Here is a 26044-nt window from a genome sequence, read left to right as displayed (position 1 = left end):
GTAGGTATACCTTTCTCATCTAAAGAAGATGCAAAAAAGCAATTTACGTAGAGCAAATAGGTGAATTGGAAATAATTCAAAGTTTACTTCAACTTCAAGTTGCTTTTTGCACGTTCTTGTCTCGAATTAAACGACAACGCACAAACTATATTCCTGGAATACAGACTCGAAGTAAATTTAAATATTAAATACCTTCTCTCTGTTCAATTTCCCCCAAAACAAGCTAGGACCTAAAATTTTCTAAAGTTCCTCCTGGATGGATGGTGACCTCTTTTTATTCTTCTGGAGACTCTATCCAACATCCATCGTGCTTGCTTGAGCATTATTTGTGTACCCAGCAACAACAATTACTCTCTTACAAGGAAGTAGAAAACTTAAAAAAAAAAATAATAATTGCTCGAGAATACTGAGATGATTATGAAGTCTTTCTTCATCTTCATTGCTTCATTCTGGAGACGAGCAAAACTAAAAATACCAAAGAAAATAGAAGAAAAAATAACATGAAGACCTAAAGAAATTGGTCGAATAAGGAAAAGGATACACCTTCAGAGTAACAATCAAAAGGAACAATTATCCAACTAACTACTGGCCATATGCCCCATTCAGGCAATGTTATCACTCTGGGCATCTTTTCTTTTCTGTCGGGCCATGTTCGTCTCTTCCGGTCTCTCGGACATGAAGGTATAGTATATAGTTGCTCATTGAAAGTTCTTAAAGTTTATGGAAGTTTGGCAAAAGGACAAGCGACCAACACAGAGGAAATAAGTTCATGTCTGGGTGGGGAATAGAATTGGAAAATATCAGAACTTTTAAGGAAATGTATTATTTTTCATTTCCACATGACCGGATCTACTTTAGGTATTGTGATTCCATTTTCAAACTTTATTGCATGTTTGTATGGATGTACATATATGTAAAAAGTTATGGCCTCAATGATTATTTTACGACCGATGACAAAAAAAAAAATTCTTCGTTCGAATGGCTTTTTTTTTGTATTTTTTTCGATTTGAACTTTAGAAATTTTAAAACAAAACAAAAATAAAATACTAAACGAATTAATTCCAGTTGATAAATTAGTTTATGCGTGCATGTGTGTTGTAGATATGTTTGTATATATGTGTGCGCATCGACGAGAATTTTTTCTAGAAAATTTTCCTCCTGAAAGAGTTCAGTAATAATCATTTTTGTTTTATTTACCGGCTGGCAGAATAAATGCTCTGAGTAGGAAAAAGTTTTGTGTTGCTAGTTTTGGAGTTTTTGACACATTCTCCGTTTTTTTAAGGTGTTTCCGTCTGAGAATTGTTGGGCTTCCAATCATAGGGTTGTCTATTTCACTCCGTTTAGCCGGGAGGGGGAATTTTCTTAAAATTAGCCACCAAAAATAACGTACTGTACGTTTTTGTAAAGCCAAAAACTTTATCTTTTAATATGTTTTTAAATATATCTGTTTAATTGACTAGTTTAATTTCGATAACTTATTTCTTTCAAAATTTTATGTTGTTAAGTGCTAATTAAAGTTACATAATTTAATGTTCTTATTTGTTTTTAAACAAAAACTTAAAACTGGATACAAAAACATCTTGTCGTTTTCGATAAATTAAAAAAAAACCAAAAATACTTTTTTTCAAAAAAGCCATATATTTTTTTTGAAAATTAATTTTTCAAAAACTGTTCCTTTAAACAGATTTATTTAAAAAACAAGATACAAGAACAAGTCTTTGGCTTTACAAAAAAGTACAGTACGATATTAACAAATTTTTCTACAAATTAAGTCCAAATTTAGAAAATTCCCCCTCCCGGCTAAACGGAGGGAAATAGACACCCCGTACCATACAATTTTTTTCTTGCCTTGACTCAACCTATACGCTCTAGCTTTTTGGTACGTTCCTCCCGTAGGTATATTGTTCCTCTCAATGGTTGCCAACCCAAAAACCACGTTTCATAGCTTTGTTGTTCATATGTAACTCTGGTTTTTCATAACTTCGGTTTTTCATAACTTCGGTCTTTCATAACTTCGGTTATTCGTAACTTCAGTATTTCATAACTTCGGTTATTCGTAACTTCAGTTTTGCGTAACTTTGACACTCGTAACTCTGTCGCACATAACTCTGGTAAAGTTCGTTTTTTTTTTTCAAAAATAGCTTTAACGATTTTGATTGTAAGTATTATACAAATAAAACCCAATTTTTTAAATAAAAAAATATTTTTTGCACCGGGAACGATACCTGTCATAGAACTATTTTTTTGCTTTTTGATATTTTCGAACACGACCAACCCAATTTTTGAAAAATCAAAAAAATATGTTAATGAGTTATATCGAAATTGTTTTTTTTTTTTTTAAGTTAATTTATTATTTCTTCAAAATGGCATATCAACTCGTACGATTTTAATTTTTTTTTTCTTAATTCCCTTTTATAAAAGAAATCAAATGACATTCTTCGTATCGCGATCGAAATCATTTCAAACGGTGTTTTATTAAATATAAAAACAGATTTAATATTTTTTTACATTATTGATGGAATTCTTCTAAAAAACAAAAATGAAAAAAAGTACGCATACACCACAGTGACCCATTTTACATAAATAAATGTAGTTTTTAATTCGTTTTCGATTTTTAAGATTGAAAACTACCAATTTAGATCAGACCCAATAAAAAACATAATTAAATGTTGTCCATTACTTAACGCCGCAGACGAAAACCTCAGGTTCCTGAGTTATTTCTAAGTTGGCCTGTAAAGTAAGAATTGGAGATTTAGACATGAGTGCTGTTCTTCGCCTTAGAAAAATCGAATATTAAGCAGCAGAGCTTTTACATCTTTTCCTCATTAAATATATTGGAAAGTAAAATGACGTTCAATTTATAAAAATCTAATACTTTAATCAAAAAAGCGATCCAACCCCCTCCAACTATTGAATCCCCTTTGGTCACTGTAGAATCTTAAGAGAAATAATTTTTTTGATACAACAAGAAACGTTTGAATTCAATTTCTTTAAAAAAATATAATAATCATTTTTATCAAAAAACAAAACCGACTTCCATGGATCCAAAACTGGGTTTTATGGTTTAATAGTTCCTATGGCCAGAACTGAACGAAATTGAAACGGGATCACATTGCAGCCACCAGCTTTCGAATACAAAAAGAATTATCAAAATTGGTTCACTCAGTACAAAGTTATGAAGTAACAAACACAAACAAAAAAGTACAGACGAATTGAATACCTCTTCCTTTTTGGAAGTCGGTAATAATAATTTAAACTGCTTTTACCTTGGTTTTAGTTAAACTGCCTTCTAACAGGTACTCCCAAGCTCTCCTATTTTTAAGGCTATTCTACTTCCTCCTTGTCTCCTGAATTTTCGTTTTGAATGATAAGTTTTTCTTGTATTAAGCTAATAAAAAAATTAATTGACTGTTTGAGTTTGAGCTTTTTCTATAGAAAATAAAACGCAGGACTGGGTCGCACGAACTTGATGTTCGAGTACAAGTTGCTTAAATTTTTAAGACTTTTTATAAAACAATTTATGAAATGTAGGTACCTATATATAAATAAACAAAAACAAATTAAAAAAAAAAACATAAAATCCGTTAAAAAAAAAAATAAAACAGAATCTGAAATCAAATTCGCCTCCAAAAAAAGTATCCAGTTTTATTTGATATATTAAGGTGCATTTTTAGAACAAAAATTTTCAAAATCATAATTTTGTATAAATAATTTTTTGGAATAAAAGTTTTAAAATAAAGTTGGTATGCCATTTTGTAGAAATTACTAATCAACATCTAAAACAAAATTTCAAAAATATTCAATATCCCGTTTTCGAAAATTTGATTTTTCAAAAAAAATTTTCAAAATTATTTTAAAAATTATATAAATGCTTTTTTACAAAAAGTTTCGTTGAAATCGAATAAGTAGTTTCGGAGTAAATCGGATTAAAAAAAAAAAAAACGGTTCTATGGCAGGTACCGTTAATAATGATTTTCAAAATAAAATTTTTTTACTGAAAGATAAAACTTTTCTTAAAACTTACATTTGAATTTTTTAAACAAAATCGTTGGAGCTGTTTTTGAGATATTTCAATTTCACTTAAATCAGTATATGACAAGTAGCATTATTTTTGGTCAAAAAAAATTAGTTCCAGAAATCCCTCTGGAGAGTCACCAAATAACGCTACATACCAAGTTTGACATCAATCAATCGTTTACAGACAGACAGACTGACAGACAGACGGACTTCCGGGACCCACTTTTTTGGCATTCTCTATCATCGTAATGTCATGTTATCTCAACTTTTTTTTTTTTGTACGAATGCAAAACTTGATATACCTATATCGCAAGTAAAAATGTCACGCATACACCACAGTGACTTATTGTTACAATCTCATTCTATTAATTGAACTAAGCCACCACAAACAAACACAAAGTAACATAATCAGCATTCATTATGTATTTTAATAAGGAAAACACTATTTGTCATCTTTAATCCAAACAAAAAATTATTACAAAATTTGTATTAAATTTGTAAAAAGATCATAAAAACCTTTTTCATAATTTGCCTGCAATCAATGAGTAAGAGAAATAAAATTTCTTTTAATTTGTATTCTTTTCTATCTATCCTGTGTACATGCTGAAAGAAAATATTCTGAAACCCAGTCCACTAAATTATACCGTAAAATTTATTTGAACTCTCCAAATATGTACTTTTCTTTATTGATAACAAAAAAAAAAATATTTTTTTTTTCTAATCAACAAAAGTGGTTTGTGTGTTTGTTCAACATCGATTTCTTCATCAAGTTCGTATAATTCTTCAAGTAAAATTTTTTTCATACTCTAATATACTCGCATATAGAAAGAAGATATTTCTAAAAGCCCATCTTATGTTTTATCATTCACTTACCAGATGAGTCTCTTTTGTGTGTACAATGTATGTGGATAGCTGCAAGAAGAAGAAGGGCTTCCCCCAATAATCAAAACAACTTAATTACATGGTTTTTGTAGATACCACAAGTAAAAAGGCTCTTCTTACCACAAACATAACGTTTAATTGCCATACATAAAGTTAATCAAATAACAAGCCTTCCAGCACCACCATCATCTTCCATCTGATGTCTTCTATACATACTCTATACCGAACTATTTGCCTCCCCCCAAAGCCACAACAAATAATTCCCATCTTTAATTACTCAGCACTATACAGAATGTAGGAACTTGGATGTCCTATATTTAAGTGGTCAAGGCAGAGGGTACCTTTTACTGTTTTTGTCCTAGTCATGTAATCATAAAAGGAATAATTCACAAATGACTTCTAACCTTTCCCCACCACTATGACTCGAGGCCATAGCTTTTACGGTATAGTCCAAAAACTTTAATTCCTAAAAATAGGGCGTGGCAGAGGATTTCTTTCTTTCATTTTTTTTATTTTCCTTAGCAGTTAGTTATGCTTTATACAACTGCAAGATATTCGTCTTAAGGAATATTATGCAAATCTGTGAAACAAAACAAATTAGTTTGGCAAACTTTGATAACAAAGCCATCCGCCTTGAAGAGAGTTGAGCCGTGAAACAAGAACACAGTGAGCACCATCTTCTGCCATCCGCATTCACAATAGTTACTTGGTAGGTACTGTTTTTTTTATATTTTACTTCAAACTAGGAGCATTCAAATGCGAGGACTTCAGAAACAAACAAACACAAAAAATAACAGCAACACTTGTAGTATCTTTCCACTCGTTTTGAATATGAAACAGTGCTTCTTTAAGAAGAGAGGGTAGGGGGTTGAGGCACTGCTGGCTTAACTTCTCTTCAATGGTAACCGAGTAATTAAAGAAGAAAACTTTACATTGTAATGCGTGGGACTATCTGTGCAGTAACTTTTCAGGAATAAAATAGAGAGACATCCAAGGACCAGCAGTAAAATAAAGAAACACACAACAATTAAAGGAATTTCAGATGTCCTGGATCCTGGTGAATGCATACAATTTCCCCATTTTCAAAAAATACTTTTTGGCTACTGTCAAGTAGTAACTTTTTGGAAAGGTCATTACTGGAATGTTCATTTTAACATACAAAAAAATTAAAATTAAAATTAAAATTAAAATTAAAATTAAAATTAAAATTAAAATTAAAATTAAAATTAAAATTAAAATTAAAATTAAAATTAAAATTAAAATTAAAATTAAAATTAAAATTAAAATTAAAATTAAAATTAAAATTAAAATTAAAATTAAAATTAAAATTAAAATTAAAATTAAAATTAAAATTAAAATTAAAATTAAAATTAAAATTAAAATTAAAATTAAAATTAAAATTAAAATTAAAATTAAAATTAAAATTAAAATTAAAATTAAAATTAAAATTAAAATTAAAATTAAAATTAAAATTAAAATTAAAATTAAAATTAAAATTAAAATTAAAATTAAAATTAAAATTAAAATTAAAATTAAAATTAAAATTAAAATTAAAATTAAAATTAAAATTAAAATTAAAATTAAAATTAAAATTAAAATTAAAATTAAAATTAAAATTAAAATTAAAATTAAAATTAAAATTAAAATTAAAATTAAAATTAAAATTAAAATTAAAATTAAAATTAAAATTAAAATTAAAATTAAAATTAAAATTAAAATTAAAATTAAAATTAAAATTAAAATTAAAATTAAAATTAAAATTAAAATTAAAATTAAAATTAAAATTAAAATTAAAATTAAAATTAAAATTAAAATTAAAATTAAAATTAAAATTAAAATTAAAATTAAAATTAAAATTAAAATTAAAATTAAAATTAAAATTAAAATTAAAATTAAAATTAAAATTAAAATTAAAATTAAAATTAAAATTAAAATTAAAATTAAAATTAAAATTAAAATTAAAATTAAAATTAAAATTAAAATTAAAATTAAAATTAAAATTAAAATTAAAATTAAAATTAAAATTAAAATTAAAATTAAAATTAAAATTAAAATTAAAATTAAAATTAAAATTAAAATTAAAATTAAAATTAAAATTAAAATTAAAATTAAAATTAAAATTAAAATTAAAATTAAAATTAAAATTAAAATTAAAATTAAAATTAAAATTAAAATTAAAATTAAAATTAAAATTAAAATTAAAATTAAAATTAAAATTAAAATTAAAATTAAAATTAAAATTAAAATTAAAATTAAAATTAAAATTAAAATTAAAATTAAAATTAAAATTAAAATTAAAATTAAAATTAAAATTAAAATTAAAATTAAAATTAAAATTAAAATTAAAATTAAAATTAAAATTAAAATTAAAATTAAAATTAAAATTAAAATTAAAATTAAAATTAAAATTAAAATTAAAATTAAAATTAAAATTAAAATTAAAATTAAAATTAAAATTAAAATTAAAATTAAAATTAAAATTAAAATTAAAATTAAAATTAAAATTATGATTTCTAACTGATTTCTCTTATTTGAAAAAAAAGCAAAACTTTTAATGTTTATTTAATAAATAAAGTTGACGTGTTGCTCCTGTACAAACAAGAAAAAAACTTAAAACAAAACATTTTGCATAAATTCATAAATACCCTTTGCTTCTTTATAGTATAAGGTCACTGTTTTAAAACCACCAACCTACTTACCTAGTAAGGGCGTTTTATTCCAGACGAACAGTTCAGTGAGTTTTGCAACCTTCAAAGAACATCAATTTCAAATAAATTGTAACGGCTCATGCAGCCAAAGCCGGAACAACAATAGTAGCAGTCGTATCCGGGACCCCACATTTACATAAGTGTTGTTATAGAAAGACTGAACCACCACTTTGTGTGCCTCTAGAGACACATCGATTAGTAAAATCACTTGATTTGAAAAGGCAGTGTAGCAAGTTAAAACTCGGTTTTGTTAAAAGGACTAAGGACTCTTCAAAGGACATTGTATACCTACCTAACTTTACTTTCACATGTTTGTATGTTTGAATACATACACACAAAATGGTTAGTGCCTCGCAACCTTATTTTCACATAGAAAAAACAAAAGCCACCGGATAGCTTTGTTTTTGCTCACTCGAGGGTTTAGTCACCAAGGGAACGAACCACATTTGCTGGGGTTAATTTATTGAAGGCAATACATAGAGACGATAGTCATACAAATATGGATGCAGGCTTTTCATTCAGTTATAAGATAAGCATCTATGTAGATGAATTATGAAGCGCATGGGAGCAGTTATATAGTTTCTAATGGTTTCACAGTTTTGTTAGTTTTTCTTTTATCTGTTTGATTCTCAAATGGTAATTTTAGGATTTGTGAAAAAAAAAACAACTCATAATTTCAAAGTGCACACTTACCTTTAAAAATATGAGATATAAGCAAAGTGAAATAGAGCCAGGAGTGAATTAATTAAATTAAAAATTTATTTAGCAATACTTACTTGCTGTAGCTGTGCTTTGACATTTTTGATTGATTGATAACTTCTTATTTCGGCAGTTATCCGGACAATAGAAGTTCCCAACCGGGAACTTCATACTGGCATTGGCTCTGTTTATCTCGAAAGTAGTTCATCCTAGCTGGAACTTTAGTCCTACCATTGATTTTATCCGGGAGATTCCTCCGCTGTGCATCTGGCCGCTTGGATCGAAGAAGAAGTGCTTTCTTGGGAAAATTTCCCGCTTCATTTCTCGTTTGCACCATCATTAACATCTTTCCAATGTGTTTTCACCCTATTGTTAGGTTTAGGGAGCAGGCATGCAGATAAAGAAGGTGGTGGTAGATAGATGTTGGTTTCAATAAAAAAAAAATATGGAAGCTGATGTCTTATTGAATGCACTTGTCAACCATTTGAACATCAAAGGGGACTAAGCTATATAAGCTTGTTTAAAAACGAAGTACCATCCGAGAGTTTTTTTTGGCAGGCTAAAAAAATGTGTTAAAAATAACGTAGTCTTGGTTAAAAACTACGTAGTTCTCATTACTATAAACCAACAAAGTCGCCTCGGTTAAGTAAATTTTTTTTTAAACTACAATTTTAGAAGATTATTTTAACCCACTAACTTGCTTATATTGATCGAGAAACTCGGTTAAAATGTGAGATTTTAGTACAAGTTCACTAATGGGGTTATCGTTTGGCACAAAAATCAATTTAAAAAACTGATTTTTTCAATTTTTGCCTTCGTTTGGCCAAAAAAATTGATGAATTTTTTTTATCTTAGATCAATTTTCCAGATCTGGATTTTTCGGCAGATTTACCCCTCTCTTTTACTAACACCACTATTCATCATTGTTGACATCCATCAGTTTCAAAGTGTTTTTGTTGATAAATTAATAAAAAATCTTGTGTTCAATTCACACGTGGTTGAAGTGAAAACTTAAAAATCATTTTAAAAAAATCGAAAAAATATAACTTTTTTTTTATTCCATCATTTTTTTATGACAACCTACCATAAATTTTATACCATCTGAAAGCCTATTGTTTCAGCTCAAAATATTTATATCGACCATGTCTCTACAACATCTACAAAAAGAGCTAGAATATTTTTAACCCAATTAGTTTTCATAAAAAAAGCAAAACAATCAATCTCTTTTCTCTTCTAACGCCATTAAATCCATTTTTTAAATGACAACCTATAATAAATTTTATATCATTATTATTTCACCTTTTATATGACGCTTCAATCATATTTTTACCATGCCTACAAAAAAAGTAAGCATTTTTTAAAGCTAACCATGTCGAAATTTCAAACTGAGATTACGGTATTTCCTCTACTGCTGGCTGGTCATCGGCAACAAATCTTCACAGGTGTTTTGAGGTATTTTTCAAGTTTTTCAATTAAAGATTATATAAAAGGTAATATTATCAGCATGCGTATTAAAGTTAAATAAATTTGTTATGTGCTGATCAAAAGATATAATGCGTTTAGAAAAAGAACATCTTTTCACCGTTATCTCAGAATTTTGAATATGAAATTAATTGAAATTTTGCACAATCATAATTAATTTAATTACCTTTTTACTGTATAAATTTCATTCATCTATCTATTTAAATAAAAAAGTTATGATCAATTGATTTTTCGTGTCACTTTTTCGTTTCATCTTGTTTTAAATCACTACGATACCAAAGAAGTTTTCACTTCAATAACACTGCCCAACACACACAAATTTTCCAGAAAGTTGTTTATCATTTCTTACTAAGTTTATGGTGCTGATTCCAAAAATGACATTAGTTTTTTTCTAGCAGCTCTAGTTTTTAAATTGCTCACACATGCAAATTTATAGAAATTTATACAATTTTTTTTTTTTGTAATTTTATTTTACTAACTGAACCGAAATACATTACACTCCAAACAAATTTTTTCAACAAAACTTTTAAAACGCTTGTTATAATAAAATCTAAAAAAAATAGTATGAAATTACCCCAAAAATGTGAAAAATTAAAATATCTAAAAAAAAAAAAAAAAAAATAGAGCTCCTACAAAGCAACCAGTGTGATTTTTAGGCTTAGTGAACCTAAATGCATTAGGTTCGATAAGAAAATTTCAGGAAAATGTTAACAAACAGTTCAAATAAGCATAACTTTAAAATAAGTACGAAATTACCCCGAAAATGTGGAAAACTAAAATATTTCAAAAAATAGAGCTCCTAGAAAAAAATGAATGTGATTTTTAGGTTAAGTGACCTCAAATACATTGAGTTTAATATAAATTTTAAACAATTTTAAATAACCCAGTCGACTCGTGTAATTTTAACCCAGGTCAGTTTGCAGGTGCTATATTAGCAAACTCCCTCTGTACGAGTTTAACATTGTTTTTAACGGATCATTCATATGCGTCTACTTTCTATTGTGCTTCTTGAAAACAGTAGAGAGAGAAGGAAAAATATTGTAATCTTTCTTCATATTCCGAATTCTTTAAAATTTCTTACATGATTCTTTAAAATATGCTCGTCTGAAGATGACCGGGGTTATTCTGGAGCCGTACCTTAGTTATGTAGCGAAATAGAAGGTAGTGGTTTACAATACTAGAGCAGTTCAAAATGTATGCTAATGATGTTATCCATCTGTTTAGTAGTTGATTGATCAGAAATCTTTTTAATATCCTATATTTTAAAGGCAATTTTGCGAAATCCGTACTTCATTTTTTTTGTTTTTCAAATGTTTCGTAATCTATTTTCATGCAAACAATGGAACAATTAACCTCAGCTATGTCTTCTCAAAGTTATTCTATGTTTCTTTATAAAATAAACCATACACGCTTCAGGCTGGATTAAAACAAATGCATGCAACACAGTTGAGAACTTTTTCCCTTCACCATGATGGTAAATGTAAATCTTGGTTTTTTGTTTTCAATATACAGCAAAATATCTGTTGCGGATTTTACACTTGTTCGCTTGTTTACGATGTGGTTGGAGTGTATATGGCTGTGGTTGAAAGCTGCATTATTAAGTTCTGGTGTACATCGTTTTCACTTCAATACACATTGTTGCATATATTTTTTTTTAAATAAATTTAAGCGAAAACAGTAGATGTAGAGACAGTTTTATGAATCTGATAAAATGAAGTTTTTAACTAATTTACCAAAGAAGAAGGAATTGTTAATAAATCCAAGGATATTAAGCTTTTAACTACCATTTGACTTTTGTATAATAAAACATTATTTACAAGAGCTTAAACTTTAATATCAAATAGGTTATAATAGGTTTATATAGGTACCTATCTGCAAAAAGGATATATGTACAAATTATTTCTATCAATTCTATAAATATTGCAAAGGTAAGCAGATCTAAAGAAAATTCAAAATAATTTAAAATAATTTAATCCTTTTGCCATTTAACACAAAACAATTTCAAGGAATTCATTTGAAATATTAAACAAATTTAAAACTGATGATCTTTTTATACAAAGAACTTTGAAAATGCTTCAAATATTTGTGTGCAACCTTAAAAACTTACGATTTCCTCTTAAGCTAAATATTGCCTTAAGACTTTTAGGTATAAATAAACTTCCTTATATTACACTACCGTACACATTATACTCTTCTTCTCGTCTACCTTTTTGTCTTTAAACATGGGAAAAACGTTTAAACATAAATTAAACTCCTCATTCTTGAAAGGTTGTTTTTGTTGCCTTCATCGAAAACTATGCTATGCAGCAAAAAGACGACTTTAACCCCCATAATCAGAGACGTACATTTATTATCATAACTAATTAGATTTTGGTTTTTGTATATATAAATAAATGTTAGATATTATTGTGTTTGTATATAGATATAATGTTTGTATACGTTTTATTTATTTATTGTTCTTTTTTTTTGTTGCATAACTTAGAAGAAGCATTATTATAGCCATCAACATCTCTCAACCAGATGCTTGTTTGTTGTACCTTCCATTCTAAGATGAAAATGGTACCAAAGTCCTTTGAAATAGTCTAAGAATTAATGTGGCCTCTTTACAGGCGAACAGGCCAGGTCGCATCGGACTACGTTCATATAAAAGACTTCTGAAAGTAATTAAAAAAAATAAAACAAACTGAGTGAATTCAAAAAAAAATATTTTTTTAATACAAAATTAACTTAAATGAGTTAAAAACATTTTCTGAGCTATTGCGGGTAAGAACTAACAAATAGGTAAAGCTCAGAAAAAGTTTTAATTCATTTAAGTTAATTTTATATTTAAAAATTATTTTTTTTAAATACACTCTGTTTGTTTATTTTTTTTAATTACTTTCAGTAAAATGATATGAAAGTAAAAAAAAAAAAAAAACAACTTAAAAAATGAAGAAAATTGGATTTGTTGCAAAATTGCAGAGAAACGGTTGTCCGCAGAAAAAAGTTTTGGTACAAACTTAAACTGTAGGTAAGAAATTCTTGATTGGTTGTAAAAAAAATCTTTCAAAACAAACGTATTTTGTCAAAGATAAAGCCATTTAAGGAAATGGAAAGCAAAAATCATAAAAACCGTCATAACTCGAAAACGGGACGAAAACGAGAAAATAACCTCTTAAGTTTTTCGACTTAAAATGACCTCAGGAATCCATGGTTTTCGATTGGGGAGGTGACTGTGGAACACCCTGTATACAAATAGTTTAAAACCTAGTTTGCAGCTTCAAAAGACTTGTGCTAATTGCTTGGTGTGCAAAAAACCCTGACATTTTCGGATGTTTCTCTGTAGGTACAATTTTGGTAAATGTAAATAACAAAAAGTAAGAAAAAAAAACACAAAATCCATGTTTTTGGAGAAAAAACTTTCTAAATTATTAGAGTCATAGGTAGCTATATGAACAATTAATTTTTACTTTTAAATTAAAAAAAAAAATTTAAATAAAATATCCCGATCTAAAAAATCAAAAATATCAAAAGAGAACAAAAAAATCTTTCAAAGGGAATGCCCATTTTACTATGGAGCCATGGCCATTATGAAATCATAGCCACAAAATAATATTTTACCACAAACATAAACGCCTTTTTAGAGAGGAAAGTACGAAAAAAAAAATTTTAACTTTTTAATAACATTTTTAAATAAAAAAAAAAGAAAAGTTAAATACAATTTATAGAAAATTTCAAAAGCTACAATCACTTTTCGATAGCACCTTCTACTGTGGGAATATACGAAAAACCGTTATTCTCGAAATTTTTGTTTTTTTTTTTCCAAAAAAAGAAATACCTAAACAATTGATTGTAGTAATAAAGTGTCAGAATCCTTAACGTAGAGAATCACATAATACTTAAACGGTATTCATACTACTTTTTGATGACGACTTGCCACACCAGCGCCGCACCACCGCCGTTTGGCGGAAAAATTTGCCGCATCACAGCCGCACCATTTCATTTTGTATGAGAAAATTCACTGCACCACGTCCGTTAAAATAACTTTGAAGACACCTTAAACATTTGTTTAAGTACGGAAATAGAATTTTTGATCATGGTGCGAACGTGCTAGGAAGGTGGTGCGGCGGTGGTGCAGCGAGTTTAAAAAAAAAAAAAAAATTTAATGTTGCGGACGTGCTGTGGTGTGGCGGTGGTGCAGCGAATTTGTTCCATACAAAATTAAATGGTGCAGACGTGGTGCTGCTGTTTAGAAATGTTTGATCATGGGCGTGGTGCAGTGGTGGTGGGGCGGAATTCAATTTTTAATCAGGTATACGGTAAAGAAATTCGATTTTTTTTAAATAATCAATTGTTCCCCTATAAGCTGTAAGGCTTGTTCAGTATGTTTTAAGCATAAAATTATAAATCAGCTCCTGTTTATTATTATCTAACTATACAGCAGAGACAAAAAGGGGACAAACCGGTATATATTATATGTATATTCTGCTCATCTGTTCCGTCATACCTTTTAAAATAGGTACACGCAGAAAAATGATGGACTTACCGAGACCTTTTTTGGGTGGGTTAAGAAAAACTGTGTTAAAAATAACGTAGTTCTCGTTGCTAAAATCAACTTAGTAGCCTCGGTTAAATTAAATTGTTTAAAATTACTATTTTAGAAGGTTATTTCAACCAATCAACTTGATTATATTGATCAAGAAACTAGGTTAAAATTTACGATTTAAGTACAATGTAACCGAAAAAGTGGCTAAGATTAAACAATTTTGAATAACCGAGTCGAATGGTGTAATTTAAACGGGTTAGTTTGCAGAAGGTATGATAGCAAACTCCCTCTCTTAATTTTACACGATTTTTACGTTGTTTTTAACCGATCATTTTTCTGCTTGTACTTATCGTAATTTAACAAACAACGTATAGTTAAAAGCATCTTTTGTGTTTGCTTGACAATAAATTATAGACTGTTTGAAATTGCATGAAATTGAAGTATAAAAATGTAATGAAGTATAAAAATTTGTACTTATTCACAAAGTTATAACCCCAAAATAAGTCGTATAATACAAGCTCTACTTGTTTTTTTTTCTACATTACAGGTACATTTTAACCAGATTATCCGACGAATATTTAATTTCATTACGAATTCAAAATAAAATGTCCTTTTGATGTTAAAAATAATTAAATCAATAATTTAATTTAATAATTACCATTAAGCTGTAAGCTATAAGTATAACAACTTACATTTTAACAATACAACAATTTAAATTTATAGAGATTTTCAATTTTCAGAAATTAATAACGAAGCCCACAAGTCACATAATTCTGCCGGGTTTTTTTCTTTATTTCTTATACCACACTACCTTCCGGAGTATTCGAGGCATGTGACTGAGATGGTAAGTATGGTGGTGGGTGTTGTATTTTATTTATGCCGCTGTTCATTCCTTACAACACAATCCACAGCGGTACAGAAGAAGAAATAAACCATGGAAGAAGAATTGGATAATATATTTTTTATTGTCAAGCTTTTCGGGAAATTATGAAAAGCGCTTAACGACAAATGAAATAATACAACAGTCCACACCGACCCAACCGACATTACATACCTTCGTACTAGAAGTTGGAAAGGTATATTGTAGTCCCTTAAAAACAAAAATGAATGAAATAAATACACAGACGGCCTTGGCCAGGCCACGGAAATATGATTCCCGGCTCTGTTTTAACGGCCCTTTCATTACAGTCATAAATGGTAGAGTTTCCTTCCTTCAGAAGTTCAGTATTATTCGTCCCAGGGAAGAGCCCAGAAACAGAAACCATTGAACGGAACAACAACTGTTGCTTTGAAAACAAAAGAAAAGGCCTCGATCCAACTACTTGTCCTGTCCATGCCGGGCAATGGCACAGTACAGCACAGCACTGAACAATGTCCTTGCGTAGGCAGATGGTGGTGCTTAACCAACCGTCATGATGCAAACGAAGAGAGCACTTGGATATTTATTATGCTTTTAGTAGTTGCAGAGAGTCCAGGATATAATTCGATCAAATAAACCAACAAACTCTGGATTCTTATTCCACAAGAGTGTAATTTATTTATTTTTTTTTTTATTATTTTCTTTTCTTTTTGATTTTGTTCATTTTTCTCGCTTTCATTCGTCTCCTGTCAGCAGGAACAATGGCATTAGTCATCCATCAGCAATGGCTGCTGCTGCTGATGAATGTTATTGAGAATTGAACGACGACGGGTTTGGTACATTTTGTGATTTAGATTAAGCGGCTGCTTATCTATAATTGATGTGATGCTTGTGTGGATTTGATATGATTCTTGACCGAAGGGAGATGACGAAGGCACAATACAGAACCACAATACACCACTCAACAGTAGGTTTTCTTTTTGATTTGTATAATGCTTTTGTCGAAGAAGAGTTGTATTTAGGTTTTGGGGTGTGCCGTCAAACACTTGCCTGAATTCTTAGAAGTGGGATATTACGAGTATAATAAAATGCGAATTGAATTATTAATGATGGATAATATGCTTCAAGATGGCTATTTGTAATATTTTTTGGACAGAATAAGTTATGTTCAATACAAAAGATTGGCACTATTTTATTAAGCTTGCAGAAGCGTAATGGTTTCTTTAGTTTCCAATTTACCACTTATTTATTTAGTATCGTCAAAACTTCTCGATTTTATATATTTAACGAAAAAAAATCATATTTTTCTTTTGAAAATTCATCAAAAGCTTTTATCAATACAAATTTTGGAAAAACTTTGTATCGATTGCTCAAAAAGATCAAAAATCAAAATCGAAAAGCATTTTTGTGGTGCAGCACATTTTTTGGTTAAACAGCTTTGTCAACGAATTTTACCTATATATGGTATGGTTTTCATGGGGTTGACGACGACGAGTAAAAATTGAATTTTTTCAAACCACCACCAAGGCACTGATGCATAGCTGCATAGTTTCTTACCCGAGTAAAAATAAAAATTGAATTTTTAAAGAAAAAAATCTTGACCGCCGCACCACCGCCGTTTTCAGGAATATTCGCCGCACCATCGCCGCACCATCGCTGCACCACGACTGCAGCACGTCCGCACTATTTCATTTTGTATGAAAAATTCACAGCACCATGATACCTACATAATTTTGGAATTTTGGTGGTGCGGCGGTCATGCACCGAATTTTTCAATAAAAATGAAATAGTGCGGACGTGCTGCGGCGCACGTTGGTACAGCGATTTTTTTTTTCATATTTTTCATTTTTTCAAAATGAAACGGTGCGGACGTGGTGCAGCGGTGGGTGATTGGCTTAGAAAATTTTGTTCATAGTGCGGACGTGCTGCAGCGGTGGTTCGGCGCAATAGAAATTTCTGATAATAGTGCGAAAGTGCTGCAGAGTAGGTGCGGCGGTCAAAAAATGCTGCGGACGTGGTGCAGCGGTGGTGCGGCGGAATTCCATTTTTGCTGGGGTAAGCACCGAACCGCGCTGAACCATCTCCACACCACAATCAATAAAATTGCTTTCTCCATGATCCACTACCGAACCATTACTAAACCACCGGCGAACCACACCGCCGAATCAGCGTCGAACCATGACTGCCACGCCGCGCCATTTTGTCGAAAATAGTTTTAGCTAATAATAACAATATATTTTTGATAGTAGGTGGTTTGGCGCTGATATGGAGGTGGTTTACCGAAGTAATAGATTCTAATGTTGGTGCGATTGTGGTTCAGCTGTGGTTTGGCCAACTTGTAATTTTTGATCGTGCTGCCAAAATGGCGTTCGGTGGTTCGACGCAATTCTTTTTTTACTCGGAAGCTTGGCCTTAATGGGAATAGCCGTAGTTCTTTCACGACTTTATAATTAATTGCTTCTCTGAAGCAAAATCCACATCCAATTATCCGGTTATTGCCATAGAGTTGGTATTTCACATTGTAAATGTAAATTAATTTCATTCCAAAATCATGGTATCACAACGGACCAATAAGTGGTCTATGCGTGTCAGTCGTTTTCCAAGTCCAGTAACCTTATTCATCAGATTGTTTCGAAATTTTCTAAAGTTGCCTTTAAAGCAGAGTTGCAAAAACATCAATTATAAAAAATGCATTTGAAATTTTGAAAAAAAAATATTAATTGCAAGGAAAAAAAATTTGCATTAACAAAATCAAATTATTGCACACGAAAAAAATTTGCATTGAAAATAAAATTTTTATTGCAACTAAAAATAATTTGCATTAAAAAAATCAAATTATTGCAAATGAAAAAAATTTGCATTGAAAATAAAATTTTTGCAATAAAAAAAAAAAAAATTCAATTGTCAATAAGACTATTTGAATAGGTATATATTAACTATTTTAACTATAACATTGAACATAATGTATGGTCAAATATTCAAAATTGTAGGAAATTCGACGAATATTAGAAAAAAATATTTATGTAATGCACATACTTTGCATTGATTTTTTTTTTCAATGCAGAAAATTTTTGATTTGCAATAAAATTTTCTTTTCAATGCAAAATGTTTTTATGTGCAATAAAAATTTAATTTTCAATGCAATTTTTTTTCATTTGCAATAATTTGATTTTTTTAATGCAAATTATTTTTAGTTGCAACAAATATTTTTTTTTAATGCAAATATTTTTCAGTAGCAATTAAAAAATTTTTAATGCAAATATTTTTCAGTTACAATAAATATTTTTTTTTTTTCAATGGAAATTTTTTTTATTTGCAATAAATATTTTTTTAAAAATTTTAATTGAGTTTCACATGCAATATTGTAAAAAATAAAATAAAAAAAAAAAAATAATAATAATCAAAATTTCCCATATTTTATTTATGGGTAGGTCTTCTAAAAAAATATTGAATTAACCGATTTTGATAAAGTTGACTATATTTATTAATAAGTGCATAGGCATCATCAGCATTTAGAGACAATTTTAAGAAAAAGTTATAGAATTTTTATTTGTTTTCTTGTGATTGATGAAATTTGTAAAAAAATAATTTTTGAGATCTAAAATTTAGTAGATTTAGAAAGGTTTGAGACCAAACTAAATTTCGCGTCTCTGATTAAATAAATACATACATTTTTTCATTCAGGCTGGAAAATTAGATAAGAAAAATATCCTTAACTCGATTTACTCGTCTACCTAAATTTCCGTTCAGAAAATGACGTTGACTAAATATTTAGTCCCTAACGTTTAATGAACGTGCACATTATCAAATACTGGAAAACTATATCGTGTTTTTTTTAATTTTTGACAGTTTTTGGAACTCAAGCTAAAAAGTAAATTAACGAAATATACAGGCTATATTTTATTTAGGGATATTTACTAGGCTATAAATAATTTAAAAATTAAGAACTATTTGAAAAATGATTTTTGACTAAACAATTACAAGCTAAGAAAATTGTGAATTAATATTATCTTATCAATAAACTTTGTTACTTGTTTCGCCAAAATTTTAAAGCATATATCTTAGGGTGGGTCAAAACATCGAAATTCTTTTTTTTTTATTTGGTACTCCAAAAAATCGATTGCTAGACCCCTCTAGGATATACACACCAAATATGAGCTCTTTATATTAATGGGAAGGTCCTCCGCTTTGCAATTTTCCATTTTTACATCAAGCTTCTACTAAAAAAAAATAATTTTTTTATTAATTGACTTTTTAGCAAATTTCTTTTCATATTCTTGTAGGAAATTGAACGCTCTACAAAAAAGGCCTTATACACTTTTTTCGTTTATCTAACCGTTGAATAGATATTTGAGGTCCAAAAATAGAGAAAATCTTTAAAAATTCGTTTTTTGTTCTTAATTATGTAACAAATTGAAAAATTATAATATTCAAACGCGCAAGACAAATTCTTTTTGCAAATTGATTGCTCCACAAAAAAGGTCAATAACTTTTTTCATTAATCTAACCATTCTAAAGATATTCGAGGTCAAAGTTAAAAAAAAATATAAAAACATTTTATATTTTTAAAAAATTTCCAATTCACTGAAACTTCATTATTTTCAAATAAACAAGATATATTCTTGTAGGGGCTTAAACGTTCTACAAAAAATTCCTTGGAATCAAATTGATTGCTTTAACCGTTAAGAAGATATTCGTATCCAAACCAATGCTCACTGATTTCAATAGTTTTCTTATGACCCGTATGCATTGCGATTTGGATACGAATATCTTCTAAACGGTTAAAGCAATCAATTTGATTCCAAGGAATTTTTTGTAATACGTTTAAGCCCCTACAAGAATATATCTTGCTAATTTGAAAATAATGAAGTTTCAGTGAATTGGAAATTTTTTAAAAATATAAAATGTTTTTATATTTTTTTTTAACTTTGACCTCGAATATCTTTAGAATGGTTAGATTAATGAAAAAAGTTATTAAGACCTTTTTTGTGGAGCAATCAATTTGCAAAAAGAATTTGTCTTGCGCGTTTGATTATTATAATTTTTCAATTTGTTACAAAATTAAGAACAAAAAACGAATTTTTAAAGATTTTCTCTATTTTTGGACCTCAAATATCTATTCAACGGTTAGATAAACGAAAAAAGTGTATAAGGCCTTTTTTGTAGAGCGTTCAATTTCCTACAAGAATATGAAAAGAAATTTGCTAAAAAGTCAATTAATAAAAAAATTATTTTTTTTTAGTAGAAGCTTGATGTAAAAATGGAAAATTGCAAAGCGGAGGACCTTCCCATTAATATAAAGAGCTCATATTTGGTGTGTATATCCTAGAGGGGTCTAGCAATCGATTTTTTGGAGTACCAAATCAAAAAAAAAAATTTAGATTTTTTTGACCCACCCTAATATATCTATATATTCCCCTTCTCAAGAATTACATATTCAGCAAAGCAAATTGACTTATTTTAATACCTGTTGAAAAAGATACAAATTCTTACCTTTTGCTTTTCCTCTATATAGGTTTAAGACAGTTTTTCCTCTACAGGCTAAGATTATATTGGTCGTGATTGGAAAAACAACAACAAAAACTCAACATACCTAACTTATTCCCCTCCTCAATTTAACTGCTTTATTTCTGCTTCAAAGATACCAAGCAAAAACTTTGCTCTTTGCCACCATTTAACCATGACCCCTAAGGCGTTAAAACAAATAAAACCCTTTTTGGAAGAAACTTTATTAAAACTTTTCAAAAACAGGCCAGGTAGGTACGAGTATTATATCTCTAACGCCTTTTATCAAAACAGGTTACCAAAAAATAATAATATATGCAAATATACGCCTTCTGTTATCCTCGATCAACAAACAAACAAATTATGCAAGACAAACTTACTTTAACTTTTCAATCCTGACCTGCATCAACTGAAAATCTTGCAAAAATTAAACCCATGCCTCAAAAACACACTTTTTGTTTCATAAAAACAAAAAATAAAACAACTCAAATGAACATAATAAAAACTTAATTGAATGAAAGAAACAAAACATAATTTCTTGAGATGGCAAGGTGTGGAAGTACGCAAGTAATAATATGTGAAGAAGCTGAAAATCCAGAACTCGAAATGGGATCAAAAAGTTCAGAATCATAAAAGTTTTGCTTTGCTCATCCTTGTCGCTGGCGGCGCGTGTATTCGAAGCTGGAAAGCCGCAAAAACGTATAATGACTTCACCACCTCTGTCACTCAATCCCCCCCAAAAATAATGCCACTACGTATGGCAAGTAAATGTATTTACGACCATTAGCTACTATACCCATGTACAGTTCGCGGTCCTGAATCCTGATGAAATCCTAAAACTTCCCCCTTCACCAAAACCCACATCCATAGATATGTACTTCTTTTCTAATCTTTTAGATGCTGTCATAAACAATTGTATGAACTTGTGGTAAAGCTGGGGTATTTCCGGTCGGAATGGTGCGTGGTGGTTGGTTTTGAAAACTCGTCGATCTTTTTCGCTGCAGGTTCATTACCTAATGAAAGTATCACAAAAATTCGGGTATTCTTGCCTTTTGGAGCAGAAGCAAAAAAAAAAAAAAGAGAGATTGACACACGGTATGGATGCGAGAGGAATTGCTTTGTGGTTGGCTGAAACTTGCTACAAGCTAATCGTAAATGACTTTTTTTTTATCACCCAGTTTTTATGACTTTCCAAGACTTTGCGCCCTATAGCTTTTCTGAGTCAGTAGGTAAATTGTGCGTGCACCAGATGTACTGTAGGTAAGGTATGCGTATGAAGTCTTTACAGGGTGACTCATAATCCTATAAAAAATTTATTGACATTAATGAGATCTTAAAAGTGACGAAATTGATAATGGAATTTTTTATCAGAAATATTGTATAAGAGTCAGTAAAGTTTGAATATTTAATAAGAAATTTGCTTGAACAAAATAAAAAAAGCAGACTTGATTAATGATCTGTCAAAGAAACAGAATCTGTTTGCATAACTTAAATTTATTTTATGTAAATTGGTGACAAAAGTGTCAGAATATGGCATCATGTATATGAGGAAAAAACATATTTTTCAAGTAAATGGGTTTTGTTCAGAGTCGCGTTAATGGTAAACACTTTTTTAAGGACATAGAGGAAAAATGTCAGACACTCATCAAAACAAATCAACAACATAACCTAATGTTAAACAGTATAGTGTTTTTTTTTAGATTGTCCCAAAAACGTGTGGTTTGGCCGCCATTTTGAAAAATGCGTTTTGTGATTTTCTCGGCTTATCGTAGAACGGATTTTTTTGTCTTGTTTTGTAGAAAAACTTATTCTAAAATTTTTTTTATTAAATAACTTTTTTTGTAATGTTGCTCTATAAAAAGTTATTTACGAAAACATGTAAAATTTTTGAAGACGATCATGAGTTTTAATTTTTTTTTTTCAGTTTATGTTCATCTGAACGAAAAAGTTCTTTAATAACAATTCTAAATTTCCTACATTTTGGTATATTAAGTTTTCTTGTACGTCCAAAATTGTTTCAGTTATAACGTGACGAATTCAAAATTTTGGTTGGCTACAATGATAATACTGCTCAAAAAAATTTAACTTTTTTTTGGCAGAAGAACCAAAATATACTTTTCTGAATATTTTTGGGATGCTGATTTCAAATCCTTTCCAAAAATTCTCAGATGATTCCCTAATGCCTGTAGTACTTACATGATATGTGAGGTGAATGTTGAACTATTCAGACATCTCCCTTCTAAATGTTTGGCAGTTATTGAATTTGTATTGAGAGAGGCAAGAGAATTAATGGCCGCCTAGCCGAGAAGATTCGAATATTCGTATATACGTTTTCTCTGAACCAAGTTAAAATTTTCTTAATCGCCAGAATTTCTGCTTGGAACACGCTACAATGGTCTGGTAGGCCGAAGAAAATAATCAGATTTACCAGAGTGATCCGGAATGGGTTGCCTTAAGACAAGTAGGTAGCTGAGTTTGCTGTAGATGACTAGGGTTCTGAAATCTAGTAGAATGTCGAGGCCGTCCGAAGTGGTTGACCTTAGCGCATCGTTTAAACACACATACATTAGTCCGTTCGTTATTTAGGGTTTTTTTTCGAGAATCAGGTGAAAAAAAAATATTTCAAAATAATACAAAAAAAGAATCCCCTAATTTTTTTCAGATTTTTACTTTGACGCTAGAAGGCGTCCCAAGAGGGTTAAAGTTTTATCTTATTTGAAATAGGTGTATGTTGATGTAGACTAATAAGGCCATTTTTTAGATATAGCCTTAAAGTAAAAATGTTTGATGAGTTTCTTGTCTACATTAAACACCGTTTTCGAAAAAGTATAAACAGGGGTTTAGTACATGTTTTTTTTAGCTTATTAAAGTAAGCATGCAAAATAGAGTAAAACCATAACAAACCACGCAAAAGGAAGGCCTTGTTGAAAAACAAAAAATTTTAAACAATTTAACAAAATAACTGTTCCTTCTTGCGTGAAATTTTTGAATAAAAGTAAGAATTTATCAATTTACAAAATCGTAGGAGCCCTTTTTTGAGAAGATCGAACTTTTCTAATATTGGTGTATGGCAGGTATACCTATGTACTGTTGCTTTTGGTTCCAAATATTGCTTCCAAAAAACTTTTTGGCACCTACAAAAAAACGTTAAACACCAAATTTTGAGTAAATTGGCCAATAATCGGTTTAAATTGTTGCTTTTAATAAATACTGACTGGCAGACAGATGGACTTGCGGGAACCACTTTACATTTTACCTTATGTATCTAAGTTGTGCGTTTGACTGTTCAAGTTTGTTTAAAGCTAAAAATGAATTTTTCTACAAAGCAATATGGGTCACTGAGGTGTGTGCGTATCATTTTTCTATTGAAGAAATAAAAATTTTTAGTGATTATTTTTAAATCTATGAAAGAAAATTCGTAATTTGTGATTAGAAATTTTTCATTTATACATCTTGAATACAGTTCTGAATGCGCGCTTTTTATATTTATATAAAACTTCATAAAAATTTTCGTTACGATTTCGGTAAACCATTTTTGAATGGGGTTTATCCTTTAGCTTCAGCGGCGTACTTGGCTTTAGGTTTGTTTTTTTTTTTATAAGAACCGGATGCAATTCATTAACTTGTTAGCATTTTCAAACAGTTTATCTCCAAAGTCAACTTTTATTTTCAGAAAATCCATAAGAAAAAATCATTCCTGGATTAAAATTGACTACATGATTTAAAAATGTAAAAGAAAAAGACTGAAAAATGTCTTTTTAATTCAATAAACACCCTGTTTATTCTTCCGGTGTGATGTGGATGCCGGAAGCAGTAGTCGACTCGATGCGAGCCCCACAACCACCACCGTCATCGTCATCGTTTTGTGGGCGGCTGAATTGTCTTACTACAATATTTTCTTTTTATGAGTTTTTATTAGGCGAATTAAATAAGCTTACCATTCTTTGTGTATCTTTTATATTTCGCGTGTGAATACACACGCAAAACTCACAAACCAACAAGAACAAAAAGAAGTTTCACTGAACAAACTGAACAGAGTCGCGACTTGAGAGTTTTTGTTCTTGTTCGACGATGACGACGACAACGGTGACAAGTTCATTGCTTGATTAAATTTAGGATTATTGCTGGTATTAAGAACTTTCGTGTTTGATTTATGTTTGTTAATTTATTCGTACTTCTTGTATTATGAATTGTGTTTGCTCGATGTCATTTTTCTAGAGTCTTTTTGCAGAACGAGTGTTTAGGGAGGTTTTCAATTTAATATGAAAATTCAACAAAAAAAAAAAAAAGGATTTTCATTTTGATGATATCAAAGACAAATACATTTATCTGTCGACAAATAAAATTGTTTTGTTGATATTACCTGCTATGTCACTTTGAGATTAATCACTCTTGTCTTCTTTATGATTACAATGTAAATTGATTCTTTGGTGAGAGAAGTGTTATAAGCATGCAAGGTTTTCATTTCAAAATATTTTATAGTGTTCTTGAAAGTTTCAAGTCACACAGAGTATAATTTAATCACGCAATCAATTTATCAAACCATTATTGTTTAAAAAGTCTACTTTAAATTAATTAATAATTCTGAATAAAATTGGTATAAATACATCACAAAATAATTTTTAAATTTATTGAACTATAAAGTCAAACATTTTTTATTATTATCAAAATAACTCGTATGTGACAAGTAAATAAGTAAACTTTAGATGTTTTTTTTTATAGAAATATCAATCCTATTCTTAACAACAATGAAACGTTAAAATTGCAGAAATTGACAGATTTCGGAGAAGTCAATTTTTTAATGTGGCTATTAAAGATTTTCTAAAATTAGAAATTTGAGGACATTTCTGTCAAGATTTGTGTGTGTGCTTTAAAAATCGATTCCTTTAATAAAAGTGATTGCCAATATTTGAGCATAAAGAAAAATAAACAGAGTCGTGACACATACACAAACGAAAATAGGTAGTTAAGAAAACAAAAACTGAATTTAATTTTTTAAAGCTTGTATTTAAATTTACAATATCAACAGCTTCTACGGAATTAAGAATTGATAGGTATAACGTGACTCGAGAGAATGCTTTATAATTGAGATAACAACCTTTATAAAATTTATAGTGTTGTACTAACTATTTGGATCAAAATGTAAGTATATCCGCTAAGGATGAAATTATTTCTCATTAATTGTACACGGAAAAACAAAGTCATCTAGAAATTTCTGAATGGTTTTTTGTCAAGATGACTTTTGTCTTAAATTATGTGCAAATATAATATATATCCAATTAATTTAAGCGGAAATAATTTTTATTTGTATGTAAAAACATTTTAATTGAAGAAAGAAAATGACAGTCACTGGGTTTATCATGAGCC

At 29.2% G+C, this 26044-nt stretch overlaps 1 long non-coding RNA gene across 1 annotated transcript; it reads right to left on the bottom strand.

Moving 5' to 3' along the window:
* Positions 1 to 24379: 24379 nt before the first annotated feature.
* LOC129912606 (uncharacterized) lies at positions 24380 to 25107 on the bottom strand. Its single transcript, XR_008771875.1, has 3 exons — positions 25041 to 25107; positions 24616 to 24898; positions 24380 to 24563 (listed from the first exon to the last, which is right to left on the bottom strand). It is a non-coding gene; the product is annotated as an uncharacterized LOC129912606 (long non-coding RNA).
* Positions 25108 to 26044: the final 937 nt, after the last annotated feature.

The sequence above is a fragment of the Episyrphus balteatus genome, chromosome 2 (assembly GCF_945859705.1).
Source record: "Episyrphus balteatus chromosome 2, idEpiBalt1.1, whole genome shotgun sequence".
NCBI classification, from domain to species: Eukaryota; Metazoa; Arthropoda; class Insecta; order Diptera; family Syrphidae; genus Episyrphus; species Episyrphus balteatus.
The sequence above is the reverse complement of the archived record's forward strand: the minus strand, read 5'-3'. Positions and strand labels throughout refer to the sequence as shown.